The 25254-nt window shown below is 47.4% G+C and overlaps 1 long non-coding RNA gene across 1 annotated transcript in view; it reads right to left on the bottom strand.

Annotated features, from left to right (window-relative positions):
• Positions 1-1313: 1313 nt before the first annotated feature.
• LOC146829149 (uncharacterized) overlaps positions 1314-25254 on the bottom strand; it is a 49689-nt gene continuing 25748 nt past the window's right edge. The window contains exon 3 of the long non-coding RNA XR_014961919.1: positions 1314-5220. This is a non-coding gene — a long non-coding RNA (uncharacterized LOC146829149). The remainder of the gene's footprint in view (positions 5221-25254) is intronic.

Below are 25254 nucleotides of genomic sequence, written 5' to 3'. Positions count from 1 at the left end.
ACCACACATTGGATATTGTTGGACAGAGAGTCCAACTATTTGGCTGTACAGCCAAGGTGTGAGCCTACCCAAATACACAGACCCCCAGACGGTCTACCCCTCCCTCCCGAGGTGGCTCGGATGGTAAATGACGCAAACCCCACCCTGTGAGAATCTTGCCGTGCCCATGTTTCCTGATACAGGCAGATATCAAACTGGTTAACAAAAAGTCCCCAGTCAGAGCAAGACAGTTTACTTTTCAAACCGGCAACATTCCAGGACAGGACCTTTAGCTTCTTTCCTAGATTCTTTTGTCAATAGGGACGTCAAGAGCATGGCTGCCTACTATTTGTGTTCCCCTTGTTACAGCCATGGGGGAATTACCCATTATCCTAGCAGATTGTCTTATCGCCACTTCACTGGATTTTAGAGGAACAGGGGTTAAAGAGGCTGGTGGACCTCGGGACTTTGCCCTTTGCCTTGTCATGTCACCATTTACCTGCTGTGTTGTCATGGCCACATCCCATGAACCTGTCCCCGCCCCAGGGCCAATGGACTGGCCTAGTTGGTCCCCTGTGTGCTCCTCTGATTCACCATAATACATTAGTGATGTCATTTGAGATGTCATCAGTGATGTCATTAGAGATGTAACTGACCATGCACTGAGTGATGTAATATGTGAGGTCATAAGCAGTGCATTGCGGGGGCGTGAGTTATAGTTAGAATTTCTCTGGGTTTGTACAAGTGACAACTGAGCCTAACTATAACGTCCCTGTAACCTTTGGTTTTTTCAGTGAAATTTTAAGATTTTTGAAATGCTAATTCCTAACTATAAAGACCTTTGTGTTTTTCAGTCAATTTCTATGGTTTTTTAACTAGTAGTCGTGTTTGCAGAGTGGTGGAGTAAGGGGGCTGGGCCTCAGACTAGCTCTTGGGAATCCCGCTGTGTATTACTTACAGGAGGTACCAGGACGGCTTCTTGGCCCCCAAGGTCCCTCAGGAGTAAAGTGGACTTCATCTCCCAACCAGTAGTGCCCCAGGAGGCACGTTTGCAGAACTATGCGGAGGAGTATGGAACCTTAGTGTCTAGGGACTGAGTCTGGTGACTGAGTCATCCTACCACCTTAGTACCCATGAGCCCAGGACCGACCAGCTATAGCGTCTCACTTGCTCTCCTACTCACTCACAGAGAAACAAGTGATTAGACACCCCAGAATACAACACTCCCAAATCTCAGAGGAATCGCAGTGACAAGACACACCCTTTCGCTCGCACTCTTGTACTTGTCAACAGTAAGATTGGACAGAGACACGGACAAGTTTAAAATGTTTTTTCATCTAACATGCTCTAATATGCAATATACGTGCCTCAAAAAGCAGAAAAATGCATAATACAATAACTGTCAGCATAGCAGTTAGTCCGTAAATCATGAAAGGAGATGTCATTATGAAACGACTATAAAGCCTAACTTCCCTCCCCTTGCATAGTAGTAATATTATTATATATTAGAAGATCTCTGGGCGTTGTCTGCAGACCCCATACCTTAGCCTATAGCGGGTAGATCTACATCATATGTGCAGTCTTGCTCTTCTCCCTGGAAAGGTCCCTCTCTAAGTATGTGCTACCTGTATTCCAATAAGAACAAAGTACGTTGTCACAAACAACAGCTGCATTGGTATGTTTTGTCAAGGTGCTAAGGCCTGGCCAGAACAAATTAACAAGGGGCATTGTTGTTCGACCTTGCCCACATTGTTCAGACAAAATCTCAGGAACCTGCAGAGTGTGAACACAGCGATGGGTTCTCGTAAAAAAAGCAATAGAGACAGTTGCAAAAATAAAGTCTTATAGTAACGTGCACAAAGCAGAGTGCAATCTGCAGCGTGCTCATGCCAACTTAGAGAAGACAACAATGTCCCCATGGGCCATGTGACACCCTCCTCTTGGTCAGGTCGTTAGCTTCGGGCTAAAACAAAAGGTAAGCAGAGGCAAAGCATCTCGGTGGAAGGCCAAAGAGCCATTCAAATCCCAAGTAGAATCTTTAAGGACTAATAAAAAAAATTTAAATGCCGATTGGGTACACAAAACGATATCCATTCACAGCAAATCTTCAGAGCCAAAAGGTTTGCGGGAAACATAGAATGCCATATGTTCCAGTAGGTTGTCTGAACCTTCAATAGTAAAAAGGTATGCCATCCAATTAAGTAACTCGAATAAGCACACATGCTCCTCATATCCAGAGACCATTAGAAGTATATCAGGCCAACCTGCGTTAACTTCGAGGAAACTCCAATCCAAGAGGCACTGTGCACTAGCACAGGTACTCAAGCCTGCCGTTGGTCCAAGTAGAGGATCGTACACCAGGCGCCTACCCACAGAACAGTCCTGGTCATGGGCCATCAAAGGACCCATCAACAGTTCATAATCCAGGACAGCGTGTGATGTATTTGAGAGGCAGACATCCAGGGCCCATTGAAAGGCAGTAGAACACAGGTTGCATGCAGGTGAAGTAGGCAAGATGGAAGGTCAGCCAATAATCAATGTTGAGAGCTTATTATGGCATCAAACCGAAAAGCTGCCGCATCCGATCATGGTACAGCTGCAACTGGACCCGGCTTGGCAGCTCCACAGGTCAAGTAGCCATTGCCGAGCAGCAGTAGAAGTACACGTATGCCGCAAATCAAAATGAGCAATAGGGGAACCCCTCCGAAGGTGCTAGAAAAAATAGAATGGATAAAAGCTTGTATTACTCTAAAAATAGGCTGAAAGGAAGGGGCAAGGCTGGATCCCAAGTTTAAAAAAGTGTGCCAGGCCCCTCTGTATCAGACGCAAAAAAATATTTGGTAAATTTATTCTCCAAAATGGAGAGGGAGATTCATATTTAGCAGTGACTGAATCTCACTCGCGGTTCTCACCACCTGCAATTAGAAGGTCTCACAAGCTGATGTGAGAGTCACTTCTTGTTGAAACAAAAGCGCTTTGAGTCTGCTTAGCTTATTGAAATCTGTTACGAGATGCTTGCCCGTAAGCCGCAGCAGTTATTTAGGAAAAGATAAGTGCCATTAGAAAGCAAAGTCAGTGCGGGAATAATAGCTGAGACCGGCGTCCCTTTAAAAAAAAGCCAAATTAGGGGCCGAAATGTTGCAAGCACCGTGAAGTTTAACTTGTTTACAGACCAAGGAGTGTCCTACTGTAGAATCACAAGCCTCCCCTGTAAGGAAGACCTCCTTATCTGCTTGTTGACGTAAACATGTGAAAGGCAAGGACAATAATTCAGGAATATAGGTACTCCCAAGGGGTTCATATCTACCAACTGGATAGTGTTTCATGCAGGCTGTAAATGAGAAGAGTGAGATAGGTGATAAAATAACCCCATGTATTAACCACACAGCTGCATCAGTTTCTGCCACAGAAAATGGTAACTGTTCTAGTTATTCAATATGTAACATTGTATATGTTGCGTTTTTCATTGACATCAATTTCTCTTTATCTGTCAAATTAAATGGTACAAACAGTGCAGAAGCATTCAGGTAATCCCATGGTACTTTCCCACTTTTGAGTGTTAGCAAGGTCCATCCAAAGTGCATAACAGAACCCAGCTGATTTTGACCATGAAACAAAACAGACACTTCGTTTTGAACAATGGCAATTACCGATGCGACAATATTATCCAAAGTATATATACAAGAAGACAGTGTATTAATGCTGTTATCAACTACTGCAAGAACTTTTTATAAATTATCTTGGTCTATTTGACGTAGGCGCACCGCAGCTTCCATGTGCGACAGCTTCCAAATTCATTATATGCTGCATAAACAAAACGTTTAGTGTGAGGGGACTTTGACCCATAAGAAAATCAACAAGATCGATGTCACCTGATAAAAGGGAAAGATGTTGTTTCACAGATGACAGTGTGGAATGATCCAACCATTGTTGACATAATTTACCAACAGAATATGTGGTAACTGTATGAGAATGTGGAAAACAAGGATCAGGTCTACTTTGTGTAAGCCCCTTTGTGGTATTCAAAAAGCGTAATTGACATGCATTTGAGCTGGTTGGCCACAATAACCAACCCAAAGGGTTAATATTTGAAGAGTTTAGTGTACCGCTCTGAAACATGACAGTTAAATACTCAATTGTGTAGTTGGTATGTGTATGCCATGTGTCATAGGCAGCCAAGAACGGAATGGAAGGTGTATTAAATTTTTTTGCTGTGGCTAAACCAAAACAAGTAGTTTGCTGTACTGTCTGATTTAAAAATATGAGCTGAGACGGTAGTAAACATGCGCAGTGCAATGATTCAGTGCCCTGCACTTGCCAATCTTAGATACCCCAAACAGATTTTAAATCAACCGTGTCCCTCCAGTAATCATAACCTTACATGGGCAAATCAGTTATGAAGGAAGAGGAATAGACCAATTTAGTATGGGTCAGCATAATTTTGTTGCGGGTCGTCATACTCAATTTATAAAAATAGGACAAAGGGTGTGAGAGATTGTAACAAGTAAAGTACATACATTTGCTCATTTGGGTCTTTGAGCTCCCCTGTAATGGGGTTGGGCAATGCTCTCACTTTCTATAATTAAAATGTGGTCTCTGATTATTGGTTTTGTGTAAAAAATGATGGCCGTAATATATGTAACAAAATAAATCAGCAGAATTTGCAGAATTTAAATACAAATCATCAATGTCAAAAGCAGTATAATTCAAATCAGCAAATAATGAGTAAACAGCGTTAACATCCCAGTGTATCCCAGGCAAAACCACATCACCTAAAGAAACGCAGAACACGTATGGAATTTGCAAAGTTTCTGTTGGGTCATGGATATCAAATGTTACCTTATCCCAAACTAGGGCTTGATCACTTTTCATCTTATGAGATGAAGTGTGAGGGGCCAGAACTCCATCAACCAAGTCTACAGCAGAGCGTTCAGGTAAGTAATGGCCATTAATTAATAAGAAAAGCACAGTCACGAATCCAATCCACATGAAGAGGAACATCATCGTCAGCACAATCCAGACATATGTCCATGGCTGAACCAGGTGAGTTTGGGTGCCCTTTACACCAAGGACTAGGACCGGTGCACGGTATGATAGAGCAAATAATGTTTTGTTCTCCACCTTCTCTCGGACCAGATCTCCAACTTTAGGAAGCCAGACAGAAACCAGACAGAGCACCGCTGCATCCGTGGAAGAGGGCAAATGAGCTTTCTCCTGTAAGTCGCGAGCCATTTGTAGATCCTGAAACATAGCACAATGGTTATGTACGTCAAATATAGCGGCAGCCACCACAACGTCTGGAGCATCAAGGTCTGGCACAAACTTTTAATGCCAAAGAGCAACTCATATGGGGTCCACCCACCCAGAGATCTTTTAGGGAGATTATTACGTGCACGTTGGACTCCATAAAGATGAGCCAACCAGCCCCTACTAGTACCTAAAATCCTAGCTGTCAAAGATTGCTTTAAGTCATGGTTTATCCACTCCACAACAGAATTGCCCTCGGGCCAAAAGGGAGACGAGAATTGCTCCTGCACCCCGAGAGACTTCATCACATCCTGGTAAGCCTTTGAAGCAAAAGCCGAACCTTGGTCTGAATGGAAGGTGCCACAGGCAAATGTCCCTACAAAGACACGCAAATCTTATAAAAATAGGTACACCCTACAAATATAGGAGGCTAAGCCCCCCACCACGGACGTCTACGGGAATCGGTGAGAGAGTATTGTGGACAAGCACAAGCGCTCTTCACGGGTCCCGTGAATAAGTACCAGACCAAATGTTTGCTGCACCATGTTGCAGGAATTCTGCCCAAAAACAGAACTATGCTTAGGATGATGCGACCTTAGTATCTAGGGACCTTTTTCATCCTACGACCTTAGTACCCATAAGCCCAGGACTGATTACCTATAGTGTCTCACTTGCTCTCATACTCACACACAGAGAAACAAGTGATTAGGCACCCCAGAACACAACACTCCCAAATTTCACAGGAATCGTGGTGACAAGACACACCCTTTCGCTTGCACTCTTGTACTTGTCCACAATAAAATTTGACAGAGACACGCACAAGTTTAAAATGTTTATTTTAACTAATGTGCTCTAATATGCAGTATAAATGCCACAACAAGCAGAAAAATGCATAATACAAATACTGTCAGCATAGCAGTAAGTCTGTAAATCTTGAAAGGAGATGTCATTATGAAACAACTATAAAGCCTAACCTCCCTCCCCTTGCATAGAAGTAATGTTATTATATATTAGAAGGTCTCTGGGCATTGTCTGCAGACCCCATACCTTAGCCTATAGAGAGTAGATCTACATCATAGGTGCTGTCTTGCTCTTCTCCCTGGAAAGGTTCCTCTCCAAGTGTGTGCTACCTATTCTTGTATTCCAATAAGACCAAAGTATGTTGTCCCAAAATAACAAGGGGCATTGTTGTTCGACCTTGCCCACAATGTTCAGACAAAATCCCAGGAACCTGCAGAGTATGAACACAGCGATGGGTTCTCATATGAAAACGCCAATAAGACAGTTGCAAAAATAAAGTCTTAAAGTAACACGCGCAAAGCAGCAGGCAATCTGCAGTGTGCTCATGCCAACTTAGAGAAGAGGACAATGTCCCCATGGGCCATGTGATAAGGGATGAAGTTCCCTTGGCTATTGAAGGTCCTTGGGAGCCAACTACCCTCTTGTTACCTCCAGCAAGTCTACACAGCAGGTTTTCTGAAAGGTTTTTGGTGGCCACGCCCCCTTTCTCCACCTCTCTGCAAACACGCCTCCTGGCGCACTACTAGCTGGGAGACCTTTAGTCCTTCTGCTAAAGGTCTACTTTTCGGAGACGATTTTCTAAAGTCTATGTCAAAGTTTGTTGGTGCATATTCTTCCATTAAAAAACAACAAAGGGTTATTAATAGGGTCTTCGGTGACCATGTGTTTGGTTGGGCTGGAAGATCAAGAGGGTCGATTTCCCAGCCGAGGACAGGGAATTACAAGATCTTTTTTTTCCCGGGTATATGATCCCTCACAAGGACAAGGTGTTTGGAAAACTGGAAATATCTACCCACAAAGACAACGTTCTAGGGGACATATAGGCCGGAGTGAACGAAGGTTCAGAGGAACAGGTAAGGCTAGGCCCAATTTTATCACAATTGGTTTCAGGTAACAAGAGATCCATGGGTTTTGGAATCGGTGCAGGGTTATCACATCAAGTTCATAGAGGAACCGATTCAGAGTTGGGTGCCAGGTATGGTACAGTTCAGTGTAGATCAAGCGAAACTAGTGGACAAAGAGGTATTACAGCTGAAAGAAAAAGGAGCAATAGTGGAAAGTTTCCAAAAAAAGGGGGTTTTATAAGCATTATTTTCAGAGTGGAGAAAAAGGACAATGGGATGAGACCGGTTATAAACTTGAGAAATCTCCATGATTGGGTAGGATGTGGTTATGCGCAGACTTATGCGTAGCATCAGGATTGCGAAACCCCCAGTGTCTAGGTATAATTCAGTTTGGGACATTTCTAAGAAGTTGGAATTTTTGTTAAGTTGGGAGGGCAATGTCTTGTTGTCCTTCAGGGATTTGTCATTTAAATTGAGAAGTTGTGTTGTGTTTGATTTAGTTCAGAAGGGTGTCAGATGTGAAGGCTCTAGACATAACAAGCAGAGTTTTTTCACCTGAGGATGTATGTTTTCATTTAACACAAGAACAAAGACTAATTCATTTTCTATATTTTATCCATACTTTGATGATAAAGAGAAATTGTGTGTAGTAAGATATCTGAAGGAATATGTGAGGAGATCGGAGGAGGTGAGACCACATGGGGTGTATCAGCTGCTCATTTCCTTTAAGAAACCAAATAAGGCAATATCTTCACCAACGATTGCAAGATGGGTGTGAGAAATGATGTGCAGAGCAGAAGTCGATGTGACTATGTTTGGAGCTTATTCAGTGCGGAAGCGGCTGCATCTAAAGCGTACACGATGGGAGGATCTTTGCAGGACATTCTTTATTGTGCAGACTGGTCTAATGATGTGACTTTTCGTAAGTTTTATTTTAAACCAGTAGAAAATATTGCAAGTTGTTTGTTGTAAATGCTTTAAACTTGCATAATGTTAGGCTCCGGGTCTTGCCATAAAATATAGATTTTCCACTGCCTGGTGGGCAGAAAATTTGGATTTTGTTAAAGACACAGAGGCTAATATTATCTCTCCCCATTACCCAATCCTAGTAAATTGTGATTTTTCTTAACTCATAGCTTGTGGACAATCTCAAAAGTGCCAAGGACTGTGCTTCGCAAGAGTATGAAGGATCATTTATCATAGAATGATTCGTAGGGATTTCCTTGGAGATGGAAGAGTTTGAATACTAGGAATGGTTAAGACTACTTTACAGTTGTAGAGGCATATGCTGTCGCTAAAAAGAAGGCTGTGTTTTACGGATCCTGAGCTTTTGTTTATGCAGAATTCTAAAGTTCTATATTCTTTAAAGGAGCTGCTGGAGTAGTAGCAATAAAGATTGTTGCATAATATTAGCCTTGGTGCCCGATTTTCTGCCCACCAGGCTCTGGAAAATCTACATTTTCCATGCAAACACTGAGTGAGTGTCTATTTAAACCTGAATTGTATACACACATACACACACATATATATATATATATATATATATATATATATATATATATATATATATATATATATATATATATATATATATATATATATATATATATATATATATATATATATATATATATATATATTCACTATTGAGCACTGAGTCGTCCACACTGTATATATTGCACCTTGTTTCTATAAAGCATGTGGAAGTTCAAGGAAGAGAAAATTGCCAAGTACTTTTTATCATTTATTGATGAATGAATGAACTAATTACTTTAAATACCTCAGAATTACACAAGAGGTATTGTTATGAATGAGTCCCACGGGACAAGTGTTGCATTATAGTAGGAGTACCCTGGTCCTCGAGGGCAGATATGGCTGTCCTTGTATTATTGACACACTTTCTGACCAGGCTGAACCTCAACCAGAATGGCCTTCTAGTTATGCTAGAATGTCATGACTCTTTGGCTGGCTTCCAGGTTTTCAGTACCTTTCTTCCATGAGCGTTTCATCTGAGTCCAGAGAGCCAACATATAGCTGAATAGATCCTGGGGTTTTTTGGGCGCTTGCTCCCACCCATCCTTCACAAGGTTGCTAGGGCCTTTGACAGAGTGGCCATACAGAAGCTCAAAGGGATTGAACCATACCCCCTTCTGCGGCACCTCTCTGTAAGCAAACAACAGGCATGGCAAGAGGACATCCCACTTCTCCCTCAAGGGCTCTCACAGGTCCATTATCATTCCTTTCAGGGTCTTGTTGAATCTTTCAACAAGCCAATTGGTCTCACTCGTCCCATCACTCCCCTGGCCATTATGGGTGCAGTCAGTGTTCTCAGGGGTATAGTCTCTTGGTACCGGGTGGCCTGGTTATCAAGACTAGGATGAACCTGTTGCTTAGGGCAGTCTTTGGGTCCCAGGACCCAACGTCAATGCCCATCTTTTCGAAGGGGGTGCCGATGACAGGCAGGGGAACCAGGGGTACATTTCGCTTTCCCCCCGACTTCTCACTAGCCTGCTAGGTAGGACAAGACCTGCAGAATGCATCTGAGTTCACTCTAATCCAAGGCCAATAGAAGACGGTGACAAGCTTCGCAAAGGTCTTGTCTTGCCCTAGATGTCCGACCAGGGTACATCATGAGCCAATCGCTGTAGGAAGGCCCTGCAGCACTGGGGGACCACCTGTACACTGGTTTCCCCAGGTTCAGGAGCCTTAGGCTGCTATACAGGAGATCATTCTCCCATTAATTCAAGTCATCAGCAGAGGCGTCGCCAGCTTCTTGGGCCTCGACCTGTCACTATAGGCCCTCAAGAGTAAGGCACTCTCTCTGGGTGTTGCAGAACTCTGCACGGAATGGCCCTTCTTCTGCTTGCCAGCAGGCCAGGTCAGATTGGTCTCCCAGGACAGCAATGTCCTACCCTTTAGGTTTCAGGGCCGTCACCCTCAGGTACAGCCTCCTTCCAGACAATGGGAGCATCAGAGGCTGGTTTACCACCTCCCCTGTCCTCCCTCTTTTTGGCCGTAGCAGGGAAGTCAAGGCCTTGACTTCCTTCTGGGGCTGCCATTGACCATGGGGTCAGGTACACCCACATCTTCAGGTGGGACCGGAGCTCAACTTCCTTCCAGATGGTGTTCTCCATGTGGTTACCAAGCAGAGAATCCACAGACATGGGTGGACTCACAGCTACCCTTAGGGAACCTGAGATCCCTCCACCAAAATTCAAAGGGATCAAGAGCCACGAGATAGCTACTCTCATACTTGTCAGCTACCAAAACCTAGCGGAATAAGTTGGGCATTACGAGCTCTGAGGACACCACATGACACCTGACAGTAGTCATGCTGGCGCCTGTATCTCTCAGAGACTCCACCCGCTGCCCATTGATGATGATCCACTGCCTATACTTTGTAGTATTACTAGGTGTTAGAAAAACACTCCCACACCGGAAGGGTGGTGGTGTTCTCCCAGACATACACTGTGGTAGCTTGGCTCGAGTGGTCAGGGGTCAGGCACCGTGCTAAGCATACGTCATACCCACACAATAACCATGCGTGCATCCGTTCCAAAAACGACACTACACCTTAAAAATTATACTGAAAATATATCTCTTTATCTTCTTTTCTCTTAGTTGCTGATTAAATAAATAATAATACAATCACAGTACACAAGGCTTTTCCTGTGGAAGGGTAAGTCAAATAAATAATACTTCAACGATTCAATAAATAAGGTAGATCATAAATAATCAAGGCATAAATATAAGTGCATTACATAAAAGGCAATTAAATATTATGAGGCAATAAATACTGCGAGACAATAAATACTGTGCGACAATAAATACTGTGAAACAATAAATACTGTGAGGCAATAAATACTGTGAGGCAATAAATAGGATGAATACAATAAATACAGTGCTCTCAATAAATAATAAAAGCCAACAGTGACACTTGAAAATTAGTTCACATTCCTGAGGTACTATGGGATGATTTGGCCCAATCCCAGCTTGTAGAGTTTTGGATGACCTGCGGGGTGTACTACCTGGCTTGGACAAGGCTGAGGCCTAAACTGAGGTAGATCAAGGGGGAATCTAGAGATCTGGCTCTCCCACACTACACAACCCCTCTGTATTAGTCTCAGCTCACCCCTGGCACTATCAAACTGGTTCCAGCACCTCTCTAGCCTCTAGGATGGTCTCTTAGGGCTTCACAGGGCCTTAGGCGCCCTCTATTCCACTTACTGCCCTTTTTATGAAGTTCCGACGCCGCCGGAGTCGTGTCGACGCCGTGAGGCGGTTCCGGTTCGATGTCGGCGGCCTCGGCTCAATGACAGTTCTTGTCGACGCCGGGAGGCGGTTCCGGTTCGATGTCGGCGGCCTCGGTTCCATGACGTCGGGCGGTCTTGGCTCGATGTCGACTTCGGGCGGCTCCGGTTCGATGACGTCGGGCGGCCTTGGCTCGATGTCGATTTCCGGCGGCTCCGGAGTGCGATCTCCACTCCCGACCTCCGGTGCTCCTTTCCTCAGGTTCCGGCAACTCCGGAGTGCGACCTCCACTCCCGACCTCCGGCACGATTCTCTTCAGGTTCCGGTGACTCCGGAGTGCGATCTCCACTCCCGACCTCCGGCCCGCTTCACCTCGGTCTCCGGCGACTCCGGAGGGCGGACTTCACTCCCCCGTCGACGCCGCACACTCGACCTCAGGTGACTTCCTCCTCGACCTCTGGTGTCCCCACGACCTCCGTCGGCGCCCTCTCTCGACCTCTGGCGGCTCCGGGTACGACGTCTGCTTTCCAGTCAGCGCCGCTTCTCCACCTCGGGCTCCAGGTCTTCAGGCTTCTCGACGTCGGACTTCAGGAAGTTACCAGTAACCAGGTCAGGAACTTGCTGTTCTTTACTTTTAAGGCCTGTTCCGGCTGTCCAGGTCCTTAAGATGGTTTTTCTTGCTTTCTCCCACACAGGGCTCCAGGCTGGGCTCAGTCAGCAGGGACTAGTATCAAGGGTGGGTTTCTGGACCCCACTCCAGGCACAAGTTTCCACCCCTGTTGCCTCACTCCTTCCTCCTTCAGTTCTGTGCTCCTCTCTCTTCACCAGTCAGGTGCCAACTGCCAACTCCAACTGCCAACCTGGAGATGCCTTCCCAACATTCTAAACCTGCCTCACACTGTCACAGGGTTCTGGAATGTTCTGGAAGGTGCTGGTAGGTTCCAGTGATGTCACAGGTGACAATGGGTGGCCACCATTTTGTGTTTCAGGCCCTCAGACAGAAGTTCCAGGGGTAGATAAAATGGCTCCCTGAATCTGCATCAATACTAAAAAGTCTGGTGGTTCCCAAAAAGGAAAAAAAATACTAACAGGGTTTGAGGCAAAAGTGGGACAAAATAAATAATGATGAGGAGGGACCACCCAAAGGGCTGACAGGTCTAACACGTGTCCCCCCCAGCTGAAAGTGGGGAGAGCTACCCAACCCCTTGGGAGTTCTCATCACTAAGGCGGAAATACCTTGAGAGACCGTCTGCATTGGCGTGGTCCACTCCAGGCCGATGTTACACCTGAAAGTCCATTCCCTGTAGGGAGATAGACCACCTCAACAACTTGGGATTCTCCCCCTTCATCTGCATCAGCCAACGAAGGGGTCTGTGGTCGGTCTGAACTAGGAAGTGCGAGCCAAACAGGTATGGCCGCAACTTCTTCAGAGCCCATACCACTGCAAAGGCTTCTCGCTCTATTGCACTCCACTTCTGTTCCCTGGGAAGTAGTCTCCGGGATAGGAAGACCACGGGTTGATCCAGACCCTCTTCATTGAGTTGCGATAACACTGCCCCAATGCCATGTTCTGATGCATCTGTCTGGACAATGAACTCCTTGGAAAAGTCTGGGGCCCGTAGGACCGGGGCCTCGCACATGGCTTGCTTCAGTTTTACGAAGGCCTGCTGACAAGCCTCCGTCCAGACTACCCGTCGAGGTTGCTTCTTGGACGTAAGCTCCGTGAGGGGGGCCACGATGGTACCGTATCCCTTCACGAAGCGGCGGTAGTATCCGGTGAGGCCCAAAAATGCTCGGACCTCAGTCTGAGTCTTGGGGGGTTCCCAGGCCATGATGGCCTCGATCTTCGCCTGGAGGGATTGCACCGCTCCCCTACCCACCAAGTGTCCAAGGTACACTACCGACCCCTGCCCGATCTGGCACTTGCTGGCCTTGATCGTTAAACCAGCTTGTCTCAGGGCCTGGAGAACGGCTTGCAGGTGACGCAAGTGATCCTCCCAGCTGTTACTGAAGACGGCTATGTCATCCAGATAAGCAGCAGAGAAACTATCCATTCCAGTGAGGATCTGGTTCACCAGACGCTGAAACGTGGCAGGTGCGTTCTTGAGCCCATAGGGCATCACACAGAACTGGTAGTGGCCATTGGGCGTGGAGAAGGCTGACCTTTCCCTAGCTCCATCAGTCAAAGAGATCTGCCAGTACCCATAAGTAAGGTCAAAGGTACTTAGATATTGGGCAGCTCCCAGCCGGTCAATCAATTCATCCGCCCTTGGGATCGGATGAGCATCAGTTTTGGTTACTGAATTCAGTCCCCGGTAGTCCACACAGAACCTCAGTTCCGGTTGGCCACCCGGTGGTGCGGCTTTTGGTACTAACACCACCGGACTGGACCAGGGGCTGCTGGAAGGTTCGATCACTCCTAGCTCCAGCATCTTAGTGACTTCACTGTTAATGCTGGCCTTCACCTTGTCTGACATCCGGTAGATCTTGGACTTCACAGGTGGGCTGTCTCCTGTGTCCACGTCATGGACGCACAGGTGAGTCCTACCCGGAACAAGGGAGAACAACGAAGAGTACTGTCCCAGGACCTGGCGGCAGTCCTCCTGCTGTTCAGGAGTTAGAGATGGGGAAAGAATCACTCCCTCCACCGACCCATCCTTCTCTTGAGACGGAAAACAATTCGGGGAGAGGCTCGCTTTCCGCGTCCTCTGCTCCGTCAGTCACCATCATCAAAATGACTTCGGGCCTCTCGTGGTGGGGTTTGAGGCGGTTGGCATGCAGCACCCGTAGGGGCTGACGAGGGGTCTTAAGATCCACCAAGTAGGTAGCCTTACCCTTCTTCTCCAATACCTCAAAGGGTCCTGACCAGCGATCCTGGAGGGCGCTAATCTCTCCTGGTTCGATCACCCACACCTTCTGGCCAGGCTCCAACTCCACCGGGTGAGCGTTGTGGTCATACCACGCCTTCATTACTGCTTGGCTGGCCTCCAAGTTGTCAGAAGCTTGCTTCCACAACTTAGCCATCTGGCTTCGGAAGGCCAGCATGTAGCTCACCACGTCCTGGGGAAGCTTTCTGCGAGTTCTTTCCCATCCGTCTCTCACCAGGCTGAGAGGTCCACGCACAGGGTGCCCATACAAAAGCTCGAAGGGGCTGAAGCCCACTCCCTTCTGTGGCACTTCCCTGTAGGAAAACAATAGACAGGGTAGGAGGACGTCCCATTTCCTCCGCAGGCTTTCAGGCAGACTTCTGATCATGCCTTTCAAGGTTTTGTTAAACCTCTCCACCAGACCATTGGTCTGGGGGTGGTAAGGAGTTGTGAACCGGTAGGTCACTCCACACTCCTTCCACATCGCCCGCATGTATGCTGACATGAAGTTGGTCCCCCTGTCGGACACAACTTCCTTGGGAAAACCCACTCGGGTAAAGATTCCCATCAGGGCCCTAGCCACAACAGGTGCAGTAATGGTCCTCAGAGGTATAGCCTCTGGGTACCGTGTGGCATGATCCACCAAAACCAGGATAAACCTGTGACCAGCTGTAGTAGGCGGATCTAATGGACCCACAATGTCGATGCCCACCCTTTCAAAGGGGGTGCTAACGACAGGAAGTGGTTCCAGGGGAGCTTTCAGCTTCACCCCTGTTTTCCCACTGGCTTGGCAAGACACACATGTCCGGCAGTAGGTGTCGGACGTCACTTTCATATGAGGCCAATAAAAGTGTGGGACAAGACGGGCGAAGGTCTTGTCTTGCCCCAGGTGTCCTGCCAATGGGATCTCGTGAGCCAACTCCAGAAGGAAGGCTCGATAATGTTGAGGGACTACCAAGGCTCGTGACGATCCATGTAGGGGTGCCTTGGGTTCACTGTAGAGGAGGCCATCCTCCCAGTAAACACTGTAGTTCCCTTCAACGTTCCCTGCTGCCTGGGCTTCGGCCTGTCGCCTCAGTCCCTCAAGGGTAGGGCACTCCTCCTGGCCCTGGCAGAATTCCTCCCTGGTCGGGCCTCCCTCCACGTGCCACTCGGCCGGGATGGGTAGGTCCTCCAGTTTGGTAACATCCCCCACCGCGGACTCCTGGTCCACCACCTCCGGTGGCCTATCCGTCACACGGGGCGCGGATGCCGAGGCAGGCTCCTCCCGTCCTCGGTTCTTCCCTTGATCGGCAGCTGGCTGGGCCTTTGTTCCAGGCTCCAGCCTGAACGAACTCCCTCTCCGGGTAGTCGCGGACCTTGTGCTCACACAGGCCCAGTCAGGTGTACCCAGCATCTCAGTGTGAGTCCGGTATTCAACCTCTTTCCAAGCATTGTGCTCCATGTCATTCCCCAGCAGACAATCGACTGGCACGGCAGGGCTTACGGCAACTCGAAGTGAACCTGCAACCCCTTCCCATTCAAAGGGAACCTCGGCCACCGGATAGTGGCCCATTCTGCCGTCAGCCATCGCGGCAGGGTGGAGTACATCGGGAATCACCTACTCTGGAGACACCAGTTGGCTACGCACCATAGTCATACTGGCTCCTGTGTCTCTCAGAGCCTCCCCCTTTGGCCGTTGATGGTGACCCACTGCCCATACTTTATAGTATTTGCAGGCACCTGGATCTTAGGAACCATCTCCCGTTCTCCCAGGGACACTAAAGTGACACCCGCCCACTCCCTTCCCTTAATTAAAGGCATCTCCTCCCCGAGCACTACACTAGCTACTCCGGGGGCCTTTCCTCCAATGGGAGGGGGTGGTCGTTTTGGGCACTTCGCATCTCCCTTATAGTGTCCAACGCCACCGCACTCGAAGCAATGGACAACCCTTGGCTGCTGACTCTGGCCAGGAGTATGGTTTCGGGGTGGGTTAGCCCTAGGGGGGAATCCTGTTCCCTTACCTTGGAAATTATTTTGGGGGCCTTTGGAGAACTCCTTTTTCTTTTCCCCTCCCTCTTTCTTCTGGGGGGCGCCCTGTCCGGCCTTTTGAGTATCCCCTCCAGTCCCCCTTGTGGACACCCGGGTACTAGCCCAAATGTCCGCCTCCTCAGCAAGCTTCCGGGGATTGGTCAGCTTGCTATCCACCAGGTGTTGACGCAGTTCAGGGAAACATTTTTCGAGCAGGTGTTCCTTCAATACTAAATCAAACAACCCCTCGTAGTTCCTTACTTCACTGCCCTGAATCCAACCCTCTAATGCCTTCTTTGCATAATCCAGGAAGTCCACCCAATTCTGTGTGCCCAGTTTGTGGCTACCCCGGAACTTCTGTCTGTATTTCTCGGGTGTTAGTCCAAACTTTCATATGAGCGCCACTTTCATGATGGGGTAGTGGGTCTGCTCATCCTGCTCTAGGGCCAATAATGCATCCCTACCAGCTGGAGGCATGTACCTGTACAATCCCCCTCCCCAGTACTTCTCTGGAACCCCATGGGCCCTTAATGAGACCTCATAGGCCGCTAACCACTTGGCAATATCGTCGCCCACACCATAGCTAGCCACTAGGTCTTTCGGCAAATAGGGTTTGGGTTCCCTGGTGAACTCTCTTTCTTCGCTGCCACCATTAGGAATAGGGTGTGCCCCGGCTCGTAGGATCTGGAGATCTATCTCCCTTAACCTCAGCTCATGAGCCATCCTCTGTTCCTCCTTCTCTTTCTCCAGCCTTGCTAAGTCCCATGTGAGCTGTCTTTTCTCCCTCCGGTCTGTTAACTCCACTTCAGACAAGCCACCGCTAGAGGCACTGCTGCCCTTCCTAGAAAGTGTCCTGGGCCCCGCTAACAGGTTCCCCACCTCAGGTTGGTACAAACCAGCTCCCTCACTGTCGGGCTCTCTATCCCTGTCCTCCTCCTCAGCCTTGCTTTCTCGTCGTGCCTCCCCCCAAGCCCTTAAGCTGGTTTGGAGTGCACCCTTCTTTGCTCCTGGGGGACAATACACCCCCTCCCGCTGACAAAACTCCCTGAGTTGGGCCACAGTGTACGTTTCTAAATTCTCCAGTACAAACTCCATCTTGCCCACTCAGGTCAGAGGACAGTTATTTGCAGAAGCTATGCAGGGGGGTACCTTTTATAATACCTCCTCCCACCACCAGAGTAAATTTAGAAAAAACAAAAACTCACAATTAGGAAGTCCGCTTGGAGAAAACTCCCGGTGTAGGCCTATGGACTACTCACAGTTATTGTCGAGTATACGTAGGCACAGCTCTATCCCACCGCTGCCACCAATTATGTTAGAAAAACACTCCCACACCGGAAGGGTGGTGGTGTTCTCCCAGACATACACTGTGGTAGCTTGGCTCGAGGGGTCAGGCACCGTGCTAAGCATACGTCATACCCACACAATAACCATGCGTGCATCCGTTCCAAAAACGACACTACACCTTAAAAATTATACTGAAAATATATCTCTTTATCTTCTTTTCTCTTAGTTGCTGATTAAATAAATAATAATACAATCACAGTACACAAGGCTTTTCCTGTGGAAGGGTAAGTCAAATAAATAATACTTCAACGATTCAATAAATAAGGTAGATCATAAATAATCAAGGCATAAATATAAGTGCATTACATAAAAGGCAATTAAATATTATGAGGCAATAAATACTGCGAGACAATAAATACTGTGCAACAATAAATACTGTGAAACAATAAATACTGTGAGGCAATAAATACTGTGAGGCAATAAATAGGATGAATACAATAAATACAGTGCTCTCAATAAATAATAAAAGCCAACAGTGACACTTGAAAATTAGTTCACATTCCTGAGGTACTATGGGATGATTTGGCCCAATCCCAGCTTGTAGAGTTTTGGAGGACCTGCGGGGTGTACTACCTGGCTTGGACAAGGCTGAGGCCTAAACTGAGGTAGATCAAGGGGGAATCTAGAGATCTGGCTCTCCCACACTACACAACCCCTCTGTATTAGTCTCAGCTCACCCCTGGCACTATCAAACTGGTTCCAGCACCTCTCTAGCCTCTAGGATGGTCTCTTAGGGCTTCACAGGGCCTTAGGCGCCCTCTATTCCACTTACTGCCCTTTTTATGAAGTTCCGACGACGCCGGAGTCGTGTCGACGCCGTGAGGCGGTTCCGGTTCGATGTCGGCGGCCTCGGCTCAATGACAGTTCTTGTCGACGCCGGGAGGCGGTTCCGGTTCGATGTCGGCGGCCTCGGTTCGATGACGTCGGGCGGTCTTGGCTCGATGTCGACTTCGGGCGGCTCCGGTTCGATGACGTCGGGCGGCCTTGGCTCAATGTCGATTTCCGGCGGCTCCGGAGTGCGATCTCCACTCCCGACCTCCGGTGCTCCTTTCCTCAGGTTCCGGCGACTCCGGAGTGCGACCTCCACTCCCGACCTCCGGCACGATTCTCTTCAGGTTCCGGCGACTCCGGAGTGCGATCTCCACTCCCGACCTCCGGCACGCTTCACCTCGGTCTCCGGCGACTCCGGAGGGCGGACTTCACTCCCCCGTCTACGCCGCACACTCGACCTCAGGTAACTTCCTCCTCGACCTCTGGTGTCCCCACGACCTCCGTCGGCGCCCTCTCTCGACCTCTGGTGGCTCCGGGTACGACGTCTGCTTTCCAGTCAGCGCCGCTTCTCCACCTCGGGCTCCAGGTCTTCAGGCTTCTCGACGTCGGACTTCAGGAAGTTACCAGTAACCAGGTCAGGAACTTGCTGTTCTTTACTTTTAAGGCCTGTTCCGGCTGTCCAGGTCCTTAAGATGGTTTTTCTTGCTTTCTCCCACACAGGGCTCCAGGCTGGGTTCAGTCAGCAGGGACTAGTATCAAGGGTGGGTTTCTGGACCCCACTCCAGGCACAAGTTTCCACCCCTGTTGCCTCACTCCTTCCTCCTTCAGTTCTGTGCTCCTCTCTCTTCACCAGTCAGGTGCCAACTGCCAACTCCAACTGCCAACCTGGAGATGCCTTCCCAACATTCTAAACCTGCCTCACACTGTCACAGGGTTCTGGAATGTTCTGGAAGGTGCTGGTAGGTTCCAGTGATGTCACAGGTGACAATGGGTGGCCACCATTTTGTGTTTCAGGCCCTCAGACAGAAGTTCCAGGGGTAGATAAAATGGCTCCCTGAATCTGCATCAATACTAAAAAGTCTGGTGGTTCCCAAAAAGGAAAAAAAATACTAACAGGGTTTGAGGCAAAAGTGGGACAAAATAAATAATGATGAGGAGGGACCACCCAAAGGGCTGACAGGTCTAACACTAGGTATATGGGCCTTCTGTACCATCTTTCCTAGGGACACTAGGGTAACCTCTGCTCTTTCCTCCATACTGATTGGGGCAACCTCCTCCCAAAGTGCTACACTAGCCATCCCCGATGTCTGCCCACCAGTGGGAGGCTGCTGTCTATTAGGGCAGTAGGGCTCCCCTTTGACGTGCCTGTACCTGTAGCACTCATAGCATTCAGGGTAAAACGTCCTAAGGATTTATTCTCAGGATAACCCCCTTTCTTCTGGTCAGTTTGTGACTGGGAGTCCTTCCCATGAGAACTGTTTTGGGTGCCTTTTGAGATCGCTTTATTTTTATGTTCTTCTTGCCCTCTTTCTTTTGATGGGCACCTTGTTCACCCTTCTGGTGATCCCTCTCGCCTGCCTTCCCCCAACACCTTCTTGTGGACCCTGGTGCTGAGCCAGCGGTCAGCCTCCTTGGCAAGCTCCCAGGGGTCAGTGAGCTTTCTATCTATCAGGTGGTGTTGCAGTGCTGGAAAATAACTACGAACATGCACTTTACAGCAATCAAATCTGACAGCTAATTGTAATCACTCATATCATTGTCCTTCACCCAACCACCTAGTGCCTTGCAGAGCTTATCCACCCAAAACTGGGGGGGACAGCTTCTGGATGTTGCTGAACTTCAAACTATACTTCTCAGGGGTGAGACCGTATTTCCTAACAAAGGATTCCTTCACTAGTGGGTACTTTATCATGCCACCCTTCCCTAGGGCTGGCAGTGAATTCCTCCACTCATTAGGTATATGCCTCCAGCAACTGCCTCCATAATCCTCATCAGGAACCCAGTATATCTACAGAGCTACTTCATATGTCTCAAACCAGTTGTCTATGTCCTCCCCACAACAGATCCTTGTGGATATAGACTTTCCTGTCTCCACTAGACACTGGATTTTAGCTGCCACCATTAGTGCTGGACACTGAGATTTGTTTGGCTTTCAGGTCCACCTGCTTCAGACTCACTTAATGAGCCAACAGAAGTGTCTTTTCCTCCAAGGCCCTGTCAGCCTCCTTTGTAGTCAACCTCATTTCCTCCAAGGCCCTCTTTGCAGCAGCCTCTTCTTTGGTTGTTTCTATATTTTTTTTAGCTTGGCCAGCTACTGTTGTTACTCCCTCTTTGTCCTCCTGTTCTCCAGTTCCTCAGAAGACAGGTAGCGGGAGGACACGCTGCTCTAGAAGCATTAGGGAACCTCACTGGTGCCTCATTTATGTTGCTCCTCCTCAGAGGCCCTGGTCAGAGTGTTTTCATCCTCCTCCTCCATTACTCCCTCCTCCTGCTCCTCCACATCCTCATCCTCATCCTCAACTTGCTCCTGTGCTGTAGTTAGCAGCTGGCGGGCTTACTCCTAGGTGTTGAAGGCTTTCTTGAACTCCTGCTGCCTTGTAATCCTGGTTGCTGGTAACTCCTTATCTCGGCAAAATTATTTTAGCTCTGTCATAGTGTAGCTTTCCTGGTTCCTGAGATCCATCTCCATGCTTGCAGGTAAGGGTTATGCATGCATAAGTAAGTTGAAAGTGAATTCAATTAGGAAAAAGGAAAAATAACCAATCAAGGAGAATTTAAAAAGAGGTTCCATCTGATGTCAGATTATTTATATGGGATTTTTAGTTTTGCACAAATCACTGAGTGACACTGCACAAACACAAGTACTGGATTCCTCCACTGTACACCAATATAAGAAATGTGGTTATTGTTTGTGGTGGAGTGGAACCCCCACTCAGACAACAACCATAATGCTGGTTAGGGTGAACCACAAAAGTCACTAAATTAATCTGTGCTTAACCCTCCGGTAGCTTGGCACCCAGCAGTCAGGCTTAACTTGGAGCAATGTGTAAAGAATTTATTCAGAATACAAGCAGCAATAAAGTGAAAACACAACACAAGAAAAATTCCAAACCAATACAAAACAATAGAGTACATTTTAATAAATAAAATGTTAGCAGAATGACAAAATACAACCAGTAGAACCTGAGATATTCAAGGTTAAAGTTTTTAGTGAAAATAACACCCAAAAGTACAAAGTGCCACTTGCCGTCATCTGGTCACACTAGACCGGGGAAAGCCACAAGTTCAGGACAACTGCGATGGAGTGCAGGTTGGATACAGGGAGCAGGTTAGTCCAGCTGAAAAGTTACCTTCTCAAGTTCTGCTCAAAGAGTTCCATTTGTGTCGGCGAAGGCTGCGAGGAGCAGGCTGAGCATTGTGAACAGTCGTCGCAGTAGCGCAGCGAGCAGGCTGGGCATTGCGAATAATCATCGCTGTAGCGCGATGAGCCGGTCAAACGTCATGGGCGCTCGTTGCTCTAGCTGCATGTTGCTAGTTGACATAGGCCATCCTTGTGGTACCACAAAATGTAGGTTTCGCGCTGATGGTTGTCACTGGCTGTTGCTGGAAACGCGAAGAGCAGATCTCACTGGCATTCTTCACAGGCAGCAGAATCTTGGCGTAAATGGGCTAGTTTGCAGTCGTGAGGAGCCCAAACTTCAGAATGTTCACCTTGTTACTTAAGAGGAGCTCTCACTGATGCCAAGGATCCAGGACCTGGGGAAGTACCTCTTGGGGATCAGGAGCTCACTCCAGCAGAGGCCAGCATGGCTCAAGAAGGTCCAGTTGCAGCAGGTCAGCTGGGCAATTGCAATGAGGCCTCTAAAGCATGTTGTGTCCCGTTAACTCACACAGGACCGCATAGGACACAAGGATCACCAACTGACCCTTGTCGTAACTCTGGTTAGCCTTGGATAAAGGCAAACAGGTCCAGTCTTCCTTCTTACACAGCAAGGCAGTCTTCCTTCTGTAACTTCTACAGGTCCAGGAGTGTTCCACAGATTGGCTCAGGAGGTCCAATAATTATACCTGGTGACAGCCTTTGGGTGGGGGTGGGTCCTTCTCCTACACCCACTTCTGGTTCTGGAAAGTTCTTCCCTTATCCCTGTCAAGGTTCCAAACTGTCTGGGGTGACAAAAGGCAGGACAGGTCTGGTATCAGATTCCTTTTTGTGAGCAGGAGGCAAAGCCCTGTGAAGAGTATGTGGGGCTGTGTTCTGCAGGATGGCCCACCATGTCCACACATAAGCTTCCTTGTATTACCTACGTACTACCTCAATGCTGCTCGACACACTTGGACTGCCAAACCTATATGTAGAATACTGGTTATTGTATGAATCTTACTCAAAAACTGTTGTGAAGCGCTCTGATACTCGGGTCAGGCTAGCGCTATATAAAACTCCTTAATAAATAAATAATAAATATTACGGACTGGAAGCAATACACAAACCTTATCAGCAGAGCCATTCACATCCAAGTGACCCAGGACACTGGCAGAAGGCACACATGGTTGGGAAAATAAACTGTTAATTTTCTAAAAGTGGCATTTTCAGAATTGTCACTTGTGTACCATTAAAGAGGATTTTAAATTATAATTTATTTGAGTGTAAATAGTATATTTCTATCTGCTCGGAATTCCAAGTTAGAACATATTAAATGTAATAAGGTAACCCAGTGTTAGTAGATGGAAGAGATAGGCCTTACAACAGTGAAAAACAACTTTAGGAATTTTTCACTGTTAGGACATGTAAAATTAAGTACATGTCCTACTATTTTTTAATACACTGCACCCTGTCCAATAAGCCTATAGGGCTACGTTAGAGCTGACTTGTGTGTATTAAAAAGGAAGGTTTCGGCCTGGCAAACGGATGAAGTTGCCAGGTGGAAATGGCAGTTTAAAACTAGACTGCAAGCTGCAGTGGTAGGCATGTTTTAAAAGATAATTAGTGTGTGGCAGAATAAGTGCTGCAGGTTCACAAGTGCAATAAGAAAAAAGGAAAATTGATGGACAGAATGCAGAACAATGCCACACATTCACCCCAGTACAGAGATCTGGGCTTAAACCCATTGTTTTTTTGCTTCCCATGCCAATCCAGTTTGAACCCAGCCATATGCAAATCAGTCTTGACCCTGCGCCCAATGGGAGCAGTCCAGACCGAACTTCCAGGCCAGGTCTTCCCTGGAGTGGAAACAAGCATCCTAGGACCGGTTTCAGGGTTTCACAACTCACCAACCAGGATAGCTTGACTCCAGTGGCACGAAGATCACGGGACCCACGTCTAGGCATACCCGTCACACTCGGGGTGACAAATGCAAAAGGAAAAATTGATGGACAGAATGCAGAACAATGCCATACCTTCACCCCAGGTACAGAAATCTAGGCCTAGATCCATTGTTTTTGTTCTAACCATGCCATTCCAGTCTGAACCCAGACATATGCAAATCAGTCTTGACCCTGCTCCCAATGGGTGCAGTCCAGCCCTAACTTCCAGGCCAGGTCCTCCCTGGACTGGAAACAAGCATCCTAGGACCGGTTTCGGGGTTTCATCCCTCATCAGCCAGGATAGCTTGGCTCCAGTGGCATGGAGAGCACTGGACCCATGTCTGGGCATACCTGTCACACTCGGGGTGCCAAATGTAAAACGAAAAATGGAGGACCTGGCTTGGCAGTTTAGGCTGGACTGTTCCCATGAGGCACAGGTTCAAGACTGATTTGCATATGGCCAGGTCTAAACTGGGGTGACATGGTGAGCAAAAGAATTATGGATTTAACCCAGATCTCTTGACTGGGGTTAATGTTCTGATATGTTCTGCATGCTGCCCATCAATTGTGTGTCTTTTGCTTCCTCACCCTAAGTGCACCGGGACTGCCCAGACGTGGGTCCCAGGCTCACTGTGCCACTGAATTCAAGCTATCCTGGCTGATAAGGGGAAAACCCTGAAACCGGTCCTAGGATGCTTGTTTACGGTCCAGGGAGGACCTGGCTTGGCAGTTCAGGCTGGACTGTTACCATGAGGCACAGGGTCAAGGCTGATTTGCATATGGCCTGGTCTAAACTGGGGCGGCATGGTGAGCAAAAGAATGATGGATTTAACCCAGATCTCTTGACTAGGGATGGATGTTTTGATTTGTTCTGCATTCCGTTCATCAAAAGTGTGACTTTTGCAGGTCCACAAGTATCATTTAATTTACAGGGACTGGGTACATGTAGTACCATTTACTAGGGACTTACAAGTAAATTATATGTGCCAATTAGGTCCAGGCCAATTTTAACATGTTTGAAGGAGAGAGCACAAGCACTTTAGCACTTGTTAGCAGTGGTACAGTGTAGAGTCCTAAATCCAACAAAAACGTATTTAGCTAAGCAGGAGGGGTGAAGGCAAAAGGTTTGGGGGACTACCACACCAAGGATTCTAACAATGGCTTTTTGATTTTACTAAAATTATTTGTTTAATTTACTTATAGGTGCTTTCAGTCAGCTCTCTTCATCCATTGGTCTGTTAGTGTGTTATTCACTTATTTGTTCTGGTCACTACAGCTTACAGCAGGGGGCAGTGGCTTACTTCACCACGAGTAACAGCATTTTGCCCTTTCACAAGAAAGTCATCCACATACAAAGTTGTTCCCCTAAGAACCAGGGACTAATAATGCAATGTGTGCTTTTTGAGACAAAAAATATATTATTTTAGTCAATGTGTTTTTTTTAGATTGATAGGGCCCCCTACCTTTCCCAATAATAAAGTGTTACAACAACCATTACAAAACAAGCATTGATAAAGACAAAAAGCTACCAGTCAATACCAGACCTATTAACTTTACCTATGCATTTTGCATATTTGAATAGAACCCAGTTATTTCTTAGTGGCAATTAACAACTG

The sequence above is a fragment of the Triturus cristatus genome, chromosome 5_2, assembly GCF_964204655.1.
Source record: "Triturus cristatus chromosome 5_2, aTriCri1.1, whole genome shotgun sequence".
NCBI classification, from domain to species: Eukaryota; Metazoa; Chordata; class Amphibia; order Caudata; family Salamandridae; genus Triturus; species Triturus cristatus.
This window is presented reverse-complemented; position numbering and strand designations above follow the sequence as displayed.